This window comes from Cervus elaphus, chromosome 29 (assembly GCF_910594005.1).
Source record: "Cervus elaphus chromosome 29, mCerEla1.1, whole genome shotgun sequence".
Classification (NCBI taxonomy): domain Eukaryota; kingdom Metazoa; phylum Chordata; class Mammalia; order Artiodactyla; family Cervidae; genus Cervus; species Cervus elaphus.
This window is the reverse complement of record NC_057843.1, coordinates 26,522,355-26,539,013: the sequence shown is the minus strand read 5'-3', so window position 1 is coordinate 26,539,013 and position 16,659 is coordinate 26,522,355. Positions and strand designations below refer to the sequence as shown.

The 16,659-nt window shown below is 35.7% G+C and overlaps 1 protein-coding gene across 2 annotated transcripts in view; it reads left to right on the top strand.

Annotated features, from left to right (window-relative positions):
* CNTLN (centlein) overlaps window positions 1–16,659 on the top strand; it is a 319,886-nt gene that overhangs the window by 241,818 nt on the left and 61,409 nt on the right. The window lies entirely within an intron of this gene.

Here is a 16,659-nt window from a genome sequence, read left to right as displayed (position 1 = left end):
TGTGAAACTTTGAGGTAAATATCTGTATTAATGTGTTTCTGTAATATATATGATTTTACTCAGGTGAGTTGAGTTTTCTGCAACTTATTAGACACATTATACCTACTGTTTGTTATCATAGTTTAATCTTAAGACAAATGAAAAAGAAAAGATTATTCCTTCAATCTCTATTCTTTTCTTAAAAAATTTTATTGAAGTATTTACATTAACAATGTTGTGTTAATTTCTGCTGTACAGCAAAGAGACTCAATTATGCATGTTGTTCTTTTTCATGTTCTTTCCCATTATGGCTTATCACACACTACTGACTGTGGCTCCTTGTTTATTCATCCTATGCATGATAGTGTGTATTTGCTATTCCTAAACCCCCAATCTTTCCCTCCTCTACCCCTCTCCACTTTAGCAACCACAGGTCTGATGTATGTGACTGTGAGTCTGTTTTGTTTCATAGATATGTTTTTTGTGTGTGATATTTTAGGTTTTGTATAAGTGATATTATATGGTATTTGACTTTCTCTTTCTAACTTACTTCATTTAGTATGATAAGCTCTAGGTTCAGCCATGTTGCTGCAAATGGCGTTGTTTCATTCTTTTTAATGGCCGAGTAATATTCCATTGTGTGTGTGTGTGTGTGTGTTCAGTTGCTCAGTCGTGTCTGACTCTGCGACCCCATGGACTATAGCCCACCAGGCTCCTCTGTCCATGGAATTTTCCAGTCAAGAGGACACAGTGGGTTGCCATTTCCTCCTCCAGGGGATCTTCCTGCCCTAGAGACTGAACCTGCTTTTCCTGCAGCTCCTGCATTCACAGGCTGATTCTTTACCACTTAGCCACCTGGGACCTTTTAGATGTATCTTCTTTATCTACTCATGTTAATGGACATGTAGGTTATTTCCATGTCTTGGCTATTGTGAATAGTGTTGCTTTGAAATAGGAGTGCTTATCAGTTCAGTTCAGTTCAGTCGCTCAGTCATATCCGACTCTTTGCGGCCCCAAGGACTGCAGCACGCCAGGCCTCCCTGTCAATCGCCAACTCCTGGACTTTACTCAAACTCATGTCCATTGAGTCGGTGATGCCATCCAACATCTCATCATTCTCTGTCGTCCCCTTCTTCTCTGACTTTCAGTCTTTCCCAGCATCAGGGTCTTTTCAGATGAGTCATTTCTTTACATCAGGTGGCCAGAGTATTGGAGTTTCAGCTTCAACATCAGTCCTTCCAATGAATATTCAGGACTGATTTCTTTTAGGATGGACTGGTTGGATCTCCTTGCAGTCCAAGGGACTCTCAAGCGTCTTCTCCAACACCACAGTTCAAAAGCAACAATTCTTCTGCGCTCAGCTTTCATTATAGTCCAACTCTCACATCCATACCCGACTACTGGAAAAACCATAGCTTTGACTAGATGGCCCTTTGTTGGCAAAGTAATGTCTCTGCTTTTTAATATGCTGTCTAGGTTGGCCATAGCTTTTCTTCCAAGGAGTAAGGGTCTTTTAATTTCATGGCTGCAGTCACCATCTATAGTGATTTTGGAGCCCCAAAAAATAAAGTTTCTCACTATTTCCACTATTTCCCTATCTATTTCCCATGAAGTGATGGGACTGGATGCCATGATCTTAGTTTTCTGAATGTTGAGCTTTAAGCCAACTGCTTTACTCTCCTCTTTCACTTTCATCAAGAGGCTCTTTAGTTCTTCTTTGCTTTCTGCTATAAGTGTGGTGTCATCTGCATATCTGAGGTTATTGATATTTCTCCCAGCAATCTTGATTCCAGCTTGAGCTTCATCCAGCCCAGCCTTTCTCATGATGTCCTCTTCATATAAGTTAAATAAGCAGGGTGAAAATATACAGCCTTGAGGTACTGCTTTCCCGATTTGGAACTAATCTGTTGTTCCATGTCCAATTCTAACTGTTGCTTCCTGACCTGCATACAGATTTCTCAAGAGGCAGATCAGGTGGTCTGGTATTCACATCTCTTGAAGATTTTCCATAGTTTGTTGTGATCCACGAAGTCAAAGGCTTTGACATAGTCAATACAGCAGAAGTAGATGTTTTTCTGGAACTCTCTTGCTTTTTCAATGATCCAAAAGATGTTGGCAATCCAGCTTTTCTCAGTCCAGCTTGGACATCTGGAAGTTCATGGTTCATGTTTGTTGAAGCCTGGCTTGGAGAATTTTGAGCATTACTTTACCAGTGTGTGAGATGAGTACAATTGTACAGTAGTTTGAGCATTCTTTGGCATTGCCTTTCTTTGGGATTGGAATGAAAACTGACATTTTCCAGTCCTGTGGCCACTGCTGAGTTTTCCAAATTTGCTGGCATATTGAGTGCAGCACTTTCACAGCATCATCTGTTAGCATATGAAATAGCTCAACTGGAATTCTATCACCTCCACTAGCTTTGTTCATAGTGATGCTTCCTAAGCCCCACTTGCCTTCACATTTCATGATGTCTTGCTCTAGGTGAGTGATCACACCATCATGGTTATCTGGGTCATGAAGATCTTTTTTGTATAGTTCTTCTGTGTATTCTTGCCACCTCTTCTGAAAATCTTCTGCTTCTGTTAGGTCCGTACCATTTCTGTTCTTTATTGTGCCCATCTTTCCATGAAATTTCCCCTTGGTATCTCTGATTTTCTTGAAAACATCTCTAGTCTTTCCCATTCTGTTGTTTTCCTCTATTTCTTTGCATTGATCACTGAGGAAGGCTTTCTTATCTCTCCTTCCTATTCTTTAAAACTCTGCATTCAAATAGGTATGTCTTTCCTTTTCTCCTCTGTCTTTTTAAATTGTAGTTTTTTCTGGGTATATGCCCAGGAATAAGATTGCTGGATTACTTGGCAGCTCTATTTTCAGTTTTTTGAGGAACCTCCATCCTGTTTTCAATAGTGGCTGCACCAATGTAAGTTCCCGCCAAAAGTGTAAGAGGGTTCCCTTTCTCCACATTCCCTTTAGCGTTTATTATTTATTGACTTTAATGATCACCATTCTGACTGATGTGAGTTGGTATCTCATTGTCGTTTTGATTTTTTTAATTTACTTTTTATTGTAGGATAAAAGCTTTACAGAGTGTAGTTTTGATTTGTATTTCTCTAGTAATTGGTGATGATGAACATCTTTTCATGTACCTATTGGCCATCTGTATGTCTTCTTCAGAAAAATGTCTACTTTGATCTTCTGCCCTTTTACAATTGAGTTTTATTTTTTGTTGTTATTGAATTGTAAGAGCAATTTGTATGTTTTGGAAATTAAGCCTTTGTTGGTTGCATCGTTTGCAAGTAGGTAGGATTTTTTTTTTTCCCGTTTTGTTTATTGTTTCCTTTGATGTGCAAAAACATGTTTGTTTAGGTCCCATTTGTTTATTTTTGCTTTTCTTTCTTTTGGGAGTTTTCTTAAGTCTACATTCTTAAAGGTATTTGCTTATATAAGGAATGATTTGTTGTTTTACACAGAAGAAATCCTTTTATTGTTTTAGAAAATAATTTTTAAATTACCATCACACATAGTTACAAATTATGCTTAAATTCTCCACTTCCAAAATCTAGTGCTTCAATTCAAGCAATACTTGGAAGTATTTTAGTTATAAAGTATTAGTGGTTTATTAGTTGTAATAATAGGAACTATGTTTTGGCTTTATTTCCATAGTGACCTTATACCCAGCCCTGACCCTTGTTCCAAACTTAAACTGAAAAATACTTTCTATGATCTGGTTTTTTATCAGTGTGCTAAGACTTGTTTTGTGGCATAACATATAGTAGATCTTGGAGAATGCTCTGTTTGCACTTAATAAGAATTTGCATTATTGTTGTTAGGTTGTGGAGGTGGTGGTTTAGTCACTAAGTCATGTCTAACTCTTGCGACCCCATGGATTATAGCCTGCCAGGCTCCTCTGTCCATGGGATTCTCCAGGCAAGAATACTGGAGTGGGTTGCCATTTCCTTCTCCAGGAGATCTTCCCAACCCACGAATTGAACCTGGGTCTCCTGCATTGCAGGCAGATTCTTTACTGACTACAAGGGAAGCTACAAGTTGTTAGGTTGAGTTTACTGTATATATTTGTTAGGTTTGGTTGGTTAATACTAATGTTCAGTTCTTCTGTCCATGCTGGTTTTCTGTCTAGTTCTGTCAGTTATTGAGAGTGATGTAAATGAGGTATCAATTGTTGAGAGTGGGTAATGTCAGTAACTTGAATGAAACAATTTGCATATAGATAATTCTCATTTAATTCAGTGGTTGTTACAATATGGACAAACTTGTGCAGCCATCACCAAAATCAGTTCTAGAGCATTTTCATAACATCACAAAGAGATTCTTAAACCTTTAGTCATCATCCTTCTATTGCTCCTAAGCAATCACCAATCTACATTGTGTTTATATGGATTTGCCTATTCTAGACATTTAATATAGATGAAATCAACAATATATGACCTTTTGTGTCTGGCTTCTTTCACTTAGCATATTTTCTAAGAGTTCATCCACTCTTAGTGTAAGGACTTTGAAAATTTACTCCTCCATAAACACAACGGAAAAAAGGGCAAAAATTGTTGAGAATAATAAACATTTTCATAACACTAGGTGCAGAACTAAGTCTTATCAGGGATAATGTAATATTCCTAAGGCCATTAATAGATGGCTCAAGGAAGTTAAAAGTTTTCTAAACTATGAATTCCTTATCTGTTTAGAAAGACTGAAGATCCGACCACAGTATTTTACATGAGAACTATGAAGCATTTTATAGACACTCTCTGTGCACATTGGGGAGCACTTATAATTCTTCAGTGAAACTCTGGAAATTAACCATACTTGCAAGGATCTAAGGACTGTTTATTCAAGAAAAACAGCTATGTCTAGATAAGAACAGGAAACTTTGTGGCATTTTAATTTGTTCCATTCCCCATTCTCCCAGCTCAGCAGTAGCCTGGGAAAGATGATAGTTCATGTTCCCCATGCATCATGGTAGCTAACAAAAGAAGCAGAATGAAACTGAAACTCCTTGTAAACCTCATTCCCAAATAATTGTCATTTGTTCTTTCTAATGGTTCTCTGGAAAACCCCAGGGACCATGATGTCATTCAGTGTGGACAGCCTTCTTGGCTCAGGGTTTGGTGGATAGAGTTGTCAGATAAAATGTTTTAACTTCATATGCCTGAGGTGATGGATTCCAGTTCAGGTCAAACAGTATATTAATCAATAAGCTTGAACGGAAAAACTGGGGAATAAGATGCCCCTAAGAGTTTTGAAAAGCTCTGATGTATTCTTGGGCATCTAGAGAACACTTGCATTCATAGAGCTATGTGCTCTATGAATGCAAAGGAAAGGAAAGGAAATGAGGGAGCCCAGTCTCCCATCTGTATCTTACCATAAGACACTGTATAAGAAGATAGTAAATGTTAAGGCAGTATTGTTTATAACAGCATTAGTAATAATAGGCAAAAGGTGGAAACAATGGAAATGCCCCCTAGTGAGTAGATAAACAGGTCGTGATATACAAGGGAATATTATTAAACCATAAAAAATTAGTGAAATATTGATACACAATACAATGTGAATGAATCTTAAGAACATTGTATCTCCCAAAAGTAGTAAGTCGCAAAAGAGCTACATATCGTAATGATTCCATTTATCTAGAATATTCAGAATAGGCAAATCTATACAGACAGAAAAATTAGTGGATGCTGATAGCTGGGTGAAAGAAGAATATGGGAGTGGTTGTTAAAGTGTAGAGGTTTCTTTTTAAAGTGATAAAAATGCTCTCAAGTTGACTGTGGTGATGGTAGAACATACCTGTGAATATATGAAAAAACATTGAAGTGTACTTTAAATAGGTGAATAGTGTGGTATGTGAATTTTACTTCAATAAAACTTTTTAAAATGTTGGTTTTAAACAGGAAAATAAACAGACATAGTATCTGCACAAATGTTGCTGATAATATATTCATTGTTGACAGAATAACCAAAATTGTTCTCTATTCAAATTAATAAAGTTTTCAATATAAAAATTAATTAGGTAATATAAGAACTAGATAACATTTTAGGTGTGTGAAGAACCTACTTTTATGTGAAGCATTTAGGTTCAATTATTACTACACTCAGCAAAGTAAAATGTGTGTAAGGTAAATTTTCTTAAAATTAGTTTCTAATTAAAACAATGTGGTTTTGTTTTCCTAACATATTCACTGCTCTACTGCAAAAATGAATATCAAGAAATAGAAATATGTTAACACTAACACTATTGATTAGCTTTTCCGGTTTGAAGACACAGTTCTTTGATTTACGAACCTTTACTCACAATACATCTGAACATGTTAAAAATGAATTCCAAACCTTAAGAATAACAAGATGTAAATGTCATCCTCTTTTGCCCAAGCAGTATTACTTAAGTATATTGTATCTGTGGAGCCACCTCTATAGTCACATGTATGATATCATATAGATTTAAACAATGTTGATTCAGTGACAGAAGGAAAGTATTAGAATTCATATTACAAAAGAAAATACAGCTTTACATATAAATCCACCTTTTAGAGAGTATTATGAATGTTTTTATTAGGTATTAAATCATTAATATATGATTTTTTTGTAATCATTTGCAAATTTTTGTGAAAGATCTGTACCTTCCTATTTTTTTATGTGTAAATTGTGAATTTTTGTGAAATTTTGTATCCTGTAAACTCTATTTTTTTTCTTCCTTAAGGGTATTCTGAAGACATCTTAGATGGAAATGAGGAACATGCTACTGGAAGCAGTTAGAAATGCAGTCCTTGTAATAGTGTGTCAAAAACTTTGCTGTAGTGCATTCCAATGTTTTATAATAAGTAGAACTTGTGAGCAGTGAAGTTGTAATTTTTTTTAATTAAGACTATTTTTTGGAGCGCTTTTAGGTTTACAGCAAAAGTGAGAGGAAGGTACAGATCTTTCTCCTTTACCTCTTGCCTCTATACATGCATACCCTCTCCCATGACCAGTATCCCCACCCGAGAGGTACATTTGTTAAAACTGGTGAGCCTTCAGTGACGCATCATAATCATCCAAAGCTTATCGTTTACAGTTCTACTCTTGGTATTGCACATCCTTTGGGTAAATGTGTAATGCTGCTGCTGCTGCTGCTGCTGAGTCGCTTCAGTCGTGTCCAACTCTGTGCGACCCCATAGACGGCAGCCCACCAGGCTCCCCCGTCCCTGGGATTCTCCAGGCAAGAACACTGGAGTGGGTTGCCGTTTCCCTCTCCAATGCATGAAAGGAAAAGTGAAAGTGAAGTCGTGCAGTAGTGTCTGACTCAGCGACCCCATGGACTGCAGCCTACCTGGCTCCTCCATCCATGGGATTTTCCAGGCGAGAGTACTGGAGTGGGTTGCCATTGCCTTCTCCAAATGTGTAAAATTATATGTATCCATTCATGTGCCCATTTCACTGACTTTAAATCCTCTGAGCACTATCCATTTACCCCTCCCCACCACCAACCCCTGGTAACCACTAATATTTTTACTGTTTCCATAGTTTCCCCTTTTGCAGAATGTTATATATGTGAAATTATATAGTATGGAGAATTTTCACGTTGATTTCTTTTTCTTAGTAATATGCACTTAAATTTAGTAATTTGCACTTAAATTTCAGTAATATGCACTTAAATCTTAGTAACATGCACTTTCTTCTTTCTTTTCATGGCCCAGTAAGTCGTTATTTCCAGCACTGAATAATATTCTATTGTCTGAAGTGGAATATTATTCCATTACTAATAATCCATAGATTATTTATCATTCACTTATTGAAAGACATCTTGATTGCTCCGTCTTTTGGCAGTTTCGAATAAAGCTGCCATAACCATCCACGTGCCAGTTTTTGTGTAGATGTATATTTTCCTTGGATAAATACCAAGGTGCACAATTGCTGGGTTATATGTTAAGAGGATGTTTGGTTTTGTAAGAAACCACCAAACAGACCTCCAAAGTGACTGAAACATTTTGCATTCCTAACAATAATAAATGTGAGTTCCTGTTACTTTATATTCTGGCCTGCATTATGTGTTGTTGTTTTTCCAGGTTTGGGCCATTCTCGTATACATGTAGGGCTTCCCTGGTAGCTCAGCTGGTAAAGAATCCACCTGCATTGTGGGAGACCTGGGTTTGATCCCTGGGTTGGGAAGATCCCCTGGAGGAGGACATGGCAGTGTACTCCCATATTCTTGCCTGGAGAATCCCCCTGGACAGAGGAGCCTGGTGGGCTACAGTCCATGGGTGTGCAAAAGGTTGGACATGACTGAGCGACTAAGGACAGCACAGCACATATATGTGTGGTGGAATTTCATTGTTATTTTAATTTGCATTTCTGATTACCTATGATGTGGAACATCTTTCTATATGCTTATTTCTTAGGTGGTTATCTTCTTTGATAAGATCTTTTTTTCTTTAAGATGCTTTTTAAAAAAATTTTTAATTGGAGACTAATTACTTTACAATATTGTGGTGCTGCCTATTCTTTAACTGGGTGGTTTTCTTGATGCTGAGTTGTTTTTTTAAATTTTACTGTTTTTTAAAATTTTAAATTTTTTAAATTTGACTGTGCTGGGTCTTCGTTGCTGCATGGGCTTTTCTCTAGTTGAGGGGATTGGGGGTTACTTTCTAGTTGGGGTGTGTGGGCTTATCATTATGGTGGCTTCTCTTGTTACAGAGCACAGGTTTCAGTAGTTGCGGTTCTTGGGCTCTAGAGCACAAGCTCAATACCTGTGGCTTAGTTACTCCATGGCACATGGGATCTTCCTGAATCAGAGGTCGAACCTGTGTCTCCTGCAATGACAGGCACAGATTCTTTTGCCACTGAGCCACCAAGGAAGCCCACTGATGACTTTTAAATACTCATTGTATATTTTGTATAACAGTCCTCTGTCAGATGTGTCTTTTACAAATATTTTCTTCCATTCTGTGTCCAAATGGGTCTACTCAATCTCACAACTTTGTCTTTCACAGAGTAGAAGCTTTTAATCATAATGAAGTCTGGCTTATCATTGTTTTTTCCTGGATTATGCCTTTGATGTTGTATCTTAATGTGGTCACCACACCCAAGGTCATTTAGAGGTTTTCCTGTGTTTTCTTCTAGCAGGTTTTTGTTTGTCTTTACCCTTAGCTCTGTGATCCATTTTAAATTAATTTTTGTGAAGAACTTGTAAGGAATGTGTCTAGATTCTTTTATTGCCTGTATACATCTGATTGTTTTAGCACAATTTCTTGGAAAGTCTTATCTTATCTCCGTTGTTTTGACTTTGCTTCTTTGTCAAAGATCAGTTGATTGTATTTACATGGTCTATTTCTGGTCTCTCTCTTCTGTGCCATTGACCTATTTGTCCTTTCTTTTGCCAATACCAACACTGTCTTGATTACTGTAGCTTTACAATAAGTCTTGAAGTCAGATAGTTTAAGTCTTCCAACTTTGTTCTTCTCCTTCAATATTGTGTTGGTTAATCTGGGTCTTTTATCTCTTCATATAAATGTTAGAATCAGTTTGTCAGGATATACAAAATAACTTGCTTAGATTTTTATTGGGATTGCAATGAATTTATAGATCCAGTGGCAAAGAATTGATATCTTGACAATATTGCAACTTCTTTTCCATGAACATGGAATATCTCTGTTTATTTAGAACTTTGATTTCTTTTATCAGAGTTAAACTTTTTTTTCATGTCAAACTTTTTAGGAATGCTAATATAAATGATGTTTTGCTTTCAGTTTCAAATTCCACTTGTTCATTACTGGTATATAAGAAGGGGATTGACCTTTGTACGTTAACCCTATATACTTACAGCCATACTGTAATCACTTATTTGATTCAGAAGGTTTTTGTCTATTCTTTCAAGTTTTCTACATAGACAATTATATCATCTATGAACACAGATGGTTTTATTTCTTCCTTCCCAATTTTTATATATTTTAGTTCTTTTTTGTATCTTCTTGACTTAGCTAGGACTTGCAATATGATGAGAAGCCTTTGTGAGAGGAGACGTCTTGCCTTGTTTTTTATCTTTGTGAGAAAGCTCAAGTTTCTTACCATTAAGTGTGATGTCACCTGAGGGTTTTTGTAGATACAGTCAACGCTTGATACTCATGGGGAATTGGTTGTAGAACCCCTGTGGATACCAAAACGCACAGATGTTCAGGTAGCTTATATTGAATGGCATAGTATTTGAATATAACTTACATATATCCTTCATTATACTTTAAATCACCCCTGGATTACTTATAATGCCTAATAAAATATAAATGCTTATTAATACAATGTAAGTGCTATACAAATAGTTACCATTGTATGGCAAATTCAAATTTTGCTTTTTGGAATTTTCCAGATTTGTTTAAAAATAATTTTTATCTTCTGTTAGTTGAATTCATGGATGTGGAAGCTGTGGATATGTAGGGCTGACTATAGTCTTAATCAAGTTAAATCCCACTTGGTCATGGTATACAATTATTTTTGTACATTGTTGAATTTAATTTTCTATTATTTTATGTAGGATTTTTACATCTAAGTTCATAAGAGATATTGGTCTGTAATTCTGGATCACAGAATTAGGAAGTATTTCCTCTGCTTCTGTCCTCTGAAAGAGATTGTAGAGAATTGCATTATTTCTTCTTTACAAGTTTAGTAAAAATTAACTAGTGAACCTATCTGGACTTGATGCTTTTTATTTTAGAGGTTATTAATTGTTTATCCTATTTTTTAAATAAACATAGGCCTATTCAGATTTTCTGGGCTTCCCAGGAGGCACACTGGCAAAGAATCTGCCTGCCAGTGCAGGAGACACAAGAGATGTGGGTTCAATTTGTGGGTTGGAAAGATCCCCTGGGGTAGGAAATGACAACCCACTCCAGTATTCCTGCCTGGAAAATTCCATAGACAGAGGAGCCTGGCAGACTATAGTCCATGGGATTACAAAGAATCAGATACAACTGAGCACACATACACACACATTCAGATTGTCTATGTCTTCTTGTGAGTTTTGGCAAGTTATGTCTGTCAAGGAATTGGTCCATTTCTTCTAGGTTATCAAATTTGTGGGCATAGATTTCTTTGTATTATTCTTTTATTAATTTAAAGTCCAAGTCTCTGTGGTTATATCCCCTCTTTTATTTTGTATATATTAGTATATATTTATATTTCATATCACATTAAATTTAAGGCACTTAAAATATCATAACATTTTAAGGCATTTAGAATTTTTAGAGCATTTTCATATAGTTTTAAAATTTGATATACCCAAAATCTCTTTGATTTAATTCAGATAGGAATTATTACTCTATTTTTATATAGAAAGAAACAGAAACTATATGTGAGTGACTTATCCAAGACTCATGACCACAGAGACTTGGACTTTATATTTTTACTACAGAGTACTCTAATTATCCTGCACATATTTTTAGGAAATTTTAAACTATTGATTTTACATTTTGCCCCTTTAAAGTATAGTAGAATTAAATTTAAGATATAATAATGTGATCTCAAAGTTTTGAACTCACATATACTTACATTTAAGAAGTAGAATTTTAATATTTTTATTAGTTGCATTGGAATAGAAGTTTAATATTTGACAAAAATTTTCAACTTCAGCCTATGGCTTCTGTGATTTCCACAGCCAAACAGTGTAAACACACAGAAAATTTAATATATTTAAATTGACCATCTGTCTGAAAAACATTTGAAATTATCTATATCAGTACTTATTTAATCATTATTCTATAGTCTCATTCTATAGCACTTAAACATACATAATGTAAAAGAAATTATCTCCTCTCATCAAGATACCAGTTTTATATGTCTGCTTTAAATTTCTCCAATGACTGTTTCCAAGAGTCATTCCTAGTCTAGTCTGTATTACTATAATTGCCTTAAGATTTTTTATAATACACTTGTCTTTTCAACTGTTAACTCTTAGTAGTTAATATCACTAACATTAGCAGAATTTCCTATCTCAGCCAATCCTGTTATTCCTTTGTAGGTGATGCTTAAAACTACATGTCCTTTATGTGTTCTGTTTCACTATAGAAGACATCTTCTTTTGGTTTTCTGTCACCACTAACTCACTGTGTGCCAAAAAAAAAAAAAGAATAATAATAAAGAACAAATCTTCCCAAACTATTCTCTCCCAAAATATTTCCACAGAACCATCTTAGACTGTTTATTGTTTTCACCCCTAAATCAACAACCAAATTCTATTGTTCATTCCTGTTTAATTTCCATTTCTAGTGGCACCAGTTATTTCTTTTTCCTTGAGTGCTGATATATTCTCCTGGCTGGCTTCTTTAGTCTCCTCTTTATTTCTTTCCATGTATTACTGCCAGAATAATTTTGCTAGAATGTGGATTTCATCATGTATCTTCAGGAACCTGCAATTGATTTCCATTTGAATACCAAGTCAGGAAAATCTTCAAGATTTTACATGATATGCTATTGTTTTAGTCCTCTGTTTCCTGACACAGGCTCCTGAGAGTATCCCCTGTCCTATAAAACACTCACAGTCTATGTTGAATGCATCTGTTCTTTCAAATCTTATTTTATATGTTTTCAGTAAGGAAGTACAGGTTTGTGCACTAATATACTAAGTACTCTTGCACGTACTTTGTCTGTATTAACTTATTAACATAAACGACGCCTTAACGAGATGGATACTATGTCTGATTTTATTGTACAGACGGGAGTGAGGCAGAGGGAAGAGCATGCCCAGGCAGTAAAGCTCACGAGTGGCAGAGCTGGGCTCGAGCCCAGGCAGCCTGACTCCAGAAGCTGTGCTCTGAGGCCTTATGCTGTGCTGCCTTCCCCAGCATACACCAGCTAGTGTTTATTCAGTGACTGTGAGGCCTACTTTCTGGACATTTTATTATTTTTTAATGGACTCTTTTTTTCAACCTTGTAAGCAAGATATTATCATTTTATATATAATGCAATTAAGGCTTAAAGAACTGAAACAGATTGCTTAAGATCAGCCTAAAGTTCATAGTTCTAAGTTATGACCTACATCTATCTCTTGATCCTAAATTCATAATCTTTCTATTTTTCTAAACTGAATTTTTATACAATTCTGCACTTAATAGTTTTAAAGTCTAACATTTGTTAGTTCTATTGCATCTAATAGCTAGTTAAATCATCAAGGGCAGAAAACACATATACTTTTTTTGATAACTTTCACAGCATTTTGAATAATTGAGGGCATAGTACATTCTCAGTAAAAGGATAAAGGTTGCCTTATTGAGTAGTTATTACCAAGACACTGGGATGATAATGCATATTTTTAACCAAGATTTAAAAATTGCTTTCCACTTCAAGAATCTTCCTTTTTTCTTTACATCATTCTACATCCAGGAAGTCACTCCAAAGACTGGGTCACGGACCAGTTCCCTCATACAGCGTTTTCCAAAGCCTTTTTCCTTTTCTAAGTTTAACACGAAGTAAAAAGAATCTGTTGTAATCAGTGAAGTTTGAGGTAATAATTTGTCACATAAATGAAAGTATCCTATAGGCTTTTGTGATTAAGAGCTAGAGAATCAGTTTGAGAGTTAGAAATGGATGAATAGCTACACATCAGTCAAGACTGAGTGTTTATTCACACTGAGGAAGAGAAGGCATTGATGACATTGAAGGAGCTTACTTAAAAGGTGACAAAACCAATTAGTAAATGATTTAGTGTCATGAAAGTGTTGGAAGGTATGGTTTTCGTATGAGAGTTAATAATGTTAGTGGCATGGTGCTTCTAAGGAGAATGAGGTAAACCATTTCCTGTTTTTCACAAGTCCTGCTAGGTCCACTTTACTTATTTATGTTGCCTTTTGAGTAACTATATGGGCCTTCCCAGATAGCTCAGTTGGTAAAGAATCTGCCTGCAATGCAGGAGACACCAGTTCGTTTGATTCCTAGGTCAGGAACATCTGCTGGAGAATGGACAGGCTACCCACTTCAGTATTCTTGGGCTTCCTTTGTGGTTCCACTGGTAAAGAATCCACCTGCAATGTGGGAGACCTGGGTTTGATCCCTGGGATGGGAAAATCCCTGGAGAATTACATGGACCATATAGTCCACGGGGTTGCAAAGAGTCAGACACAACTGAGCGACTTTCACACACTTTGAGTAACTATAGGCATTTAATTTTCTGAATCCTGATTTGTACATTGGCTCTATATGTTTTCTAAAGGAAGAAGAAACTCCTTTTAGTTTCCCAAAAAGGTTATTTATCTTTATTAACAATACTACTAACTAACCCACTGAGTTTTGAGTTCATAGAAGGAGGTATGACAGTATTTCTGAAAATTAGAGAAGAGATGCTTTACAAAATATGGTCTGAAAAACAAGACTTTTACCCTAGACCATTGCTGTCCAAGAGGCTTTGATCTGCCTCTGCCTTAACTCCCCAGTTGGAGTGCACCTAAGCAAACCCGCAACTCAAAAAAAAGTGTCATAAGTATGTACTTTCAGCATTCACTCATAAGTCTGCACTTTCAACATACACGTCATAAGTCTGCACTTTCAACAGGCATGTCATAAATATGCACTTTCAATATATGTGTCGAAAGTATACACTGCTGTTACTTCTCTGATCCTAGATGAATTATTGATTCCCCTGCCCTCTGAATGAGATACAACTAAATTCCGCAACAGCAGATTTTGTCCTCAGAAACTTTTTTGGTAACACCCATCTTAAACAAAGTAAAGTCATTTTAGGATTTGAGTTTTCAAGTTTGCTTTGTCTCTTGTCCAGTTACATTAACCAATTAATCTTAAATTAGTTTAATCAAACCGCATATAGAATTTTGCCAAATGTCAGAATCTGCCATTAAAAGCAACAGAGCATAACCCATTCAATAAATATCTTGGGTTTTTAGGTTAATTTAGCACATAAACATTGAGCATAATAACTACTAAGTAGGAAGAGTCTTTAAGCAAACCCTGTAATTTTGTATTTTGTCAACCTCCATAAAACATTTTCATCTGTGTAGATTCATACAATTACTATTGTATCGTAAACTTATATTTGTCTTTGGTTTATTTATTTATTTTTTTTTACACAACCTTTGTTTGAAAGATTGAAGGTGTTTATTGTACTGGGCCCACTTTTTTTTCCTGTCAGGAATTGTAGAATTTTAAATAGCCTCATTTCCATTTTTGTGATCTGTGTTCACGCCTGTAGTAATAACGAAGTAGAAAGCTAGTACTCTCTTATTGTACTTCATTGTTAATCTCTAGAGTTTTCTTTTATCTTACCCCAATAGCTTGTGTAGTAAACATTCCTTGTAGGGTATTCAGTTTATATATGTCAGATTCTCTAGGGCCATGGCTTTTGCCAGATGAAGCACTTTTGATTTTGAGGCTGATGAAACACAGTGCTATTATTGATCTGTGCATGACATAGCCTGTCTCTCTCCTAGCAGAGTGTAGCAACATTTATCCAGGAATTTGTGAAATGTCACTCGGATCATGTTCGCAAGGTGAACTGTGCAAAAACCAGGATCTGAGCTGAGAATCCATGTGGAATTGGACGTGACTGTCTTATTCCTACGTCCTATCTTCTAGATGAACCAAGTGATATTTGTTAACAGAATGTCCGTGCCTTATATTAGACTTTGTTAGGAACTATTATTATCACTCAGAACACAATGTACTGTAAAATCATACTTCTTATACCATTTTCAGATTCACTTGTGATCTTACAACAGACAATATTAAGAAAATGTGACCTGAAAACATCAGTTGCGAATTTATTCTTTGTTAATAATGAATCAGTGTTATAATATATTACACAGTCTTATTTATATTCCTAGTAGTTTTTTCACTTTGCATCAATATACTTTTAGGTAAGTGTCTCTCTTTAAAATATCACCATACCTGGATATGACAAAATATAACATTTTTCTCACTGTGAGATTATTATGATTTTTAAATATCCATGTATTTTAGAGTTTGGTTTTAAATGCCTAATATATTGGCTTGCACATGGATAGATATGTGTGTTTGTATTTGTTATAATTCAGTTTAGCTTAATGCTCCTACTACGTGTAAGACTCTCCAATAATGTGATATTCAGTAAGAAATTAAACATGGTTCTTGTCCCTGTACAAGATACAGTAGGGAAATTAGACATGTGAACTACTATACAAGGGAACTGTTATATATATAGCTTGTACATAAGATATACCATGGACATGTAGTGGACAGAGACAAACTGGTTTTTCATTGAGGTCATTATTTAGTAAGGCTTTTGAAAGAGGTGGCATTTGGGCTTAGACATAAGGTTTGGTTTGATTTTAAAGTTTCGTGTGTGTGGAACAAAATCATTAGAAGAAGGAAAGCTTGGAAAAGCATTAAAATGAAAAAGTACTTTGTTGAGAGTAGTGAGTAATCTGATATATCTGTGGTTTTCAACCCTAGCTGCATGCTATCCTCACCTGGGGAGTTTTATAACCTTATGTGAAAGCATACCAACAAAATTGGATAAAATATAACAATTATTCTTATAAATGCACACCAGAATTTGTCAAAAAATAAATGTAAAACCCTAGGGGCTAAAAGTCATTGACAGCTTACCATTGTAACCAAGTGTAATTTGTCACTGAGATGAAAACAGCAAGTAAGCAGTAGGATAACTGAGTGTAAAATTTAGAGGGGAGGCCTGGGCTAGAGGTATGAATTTTA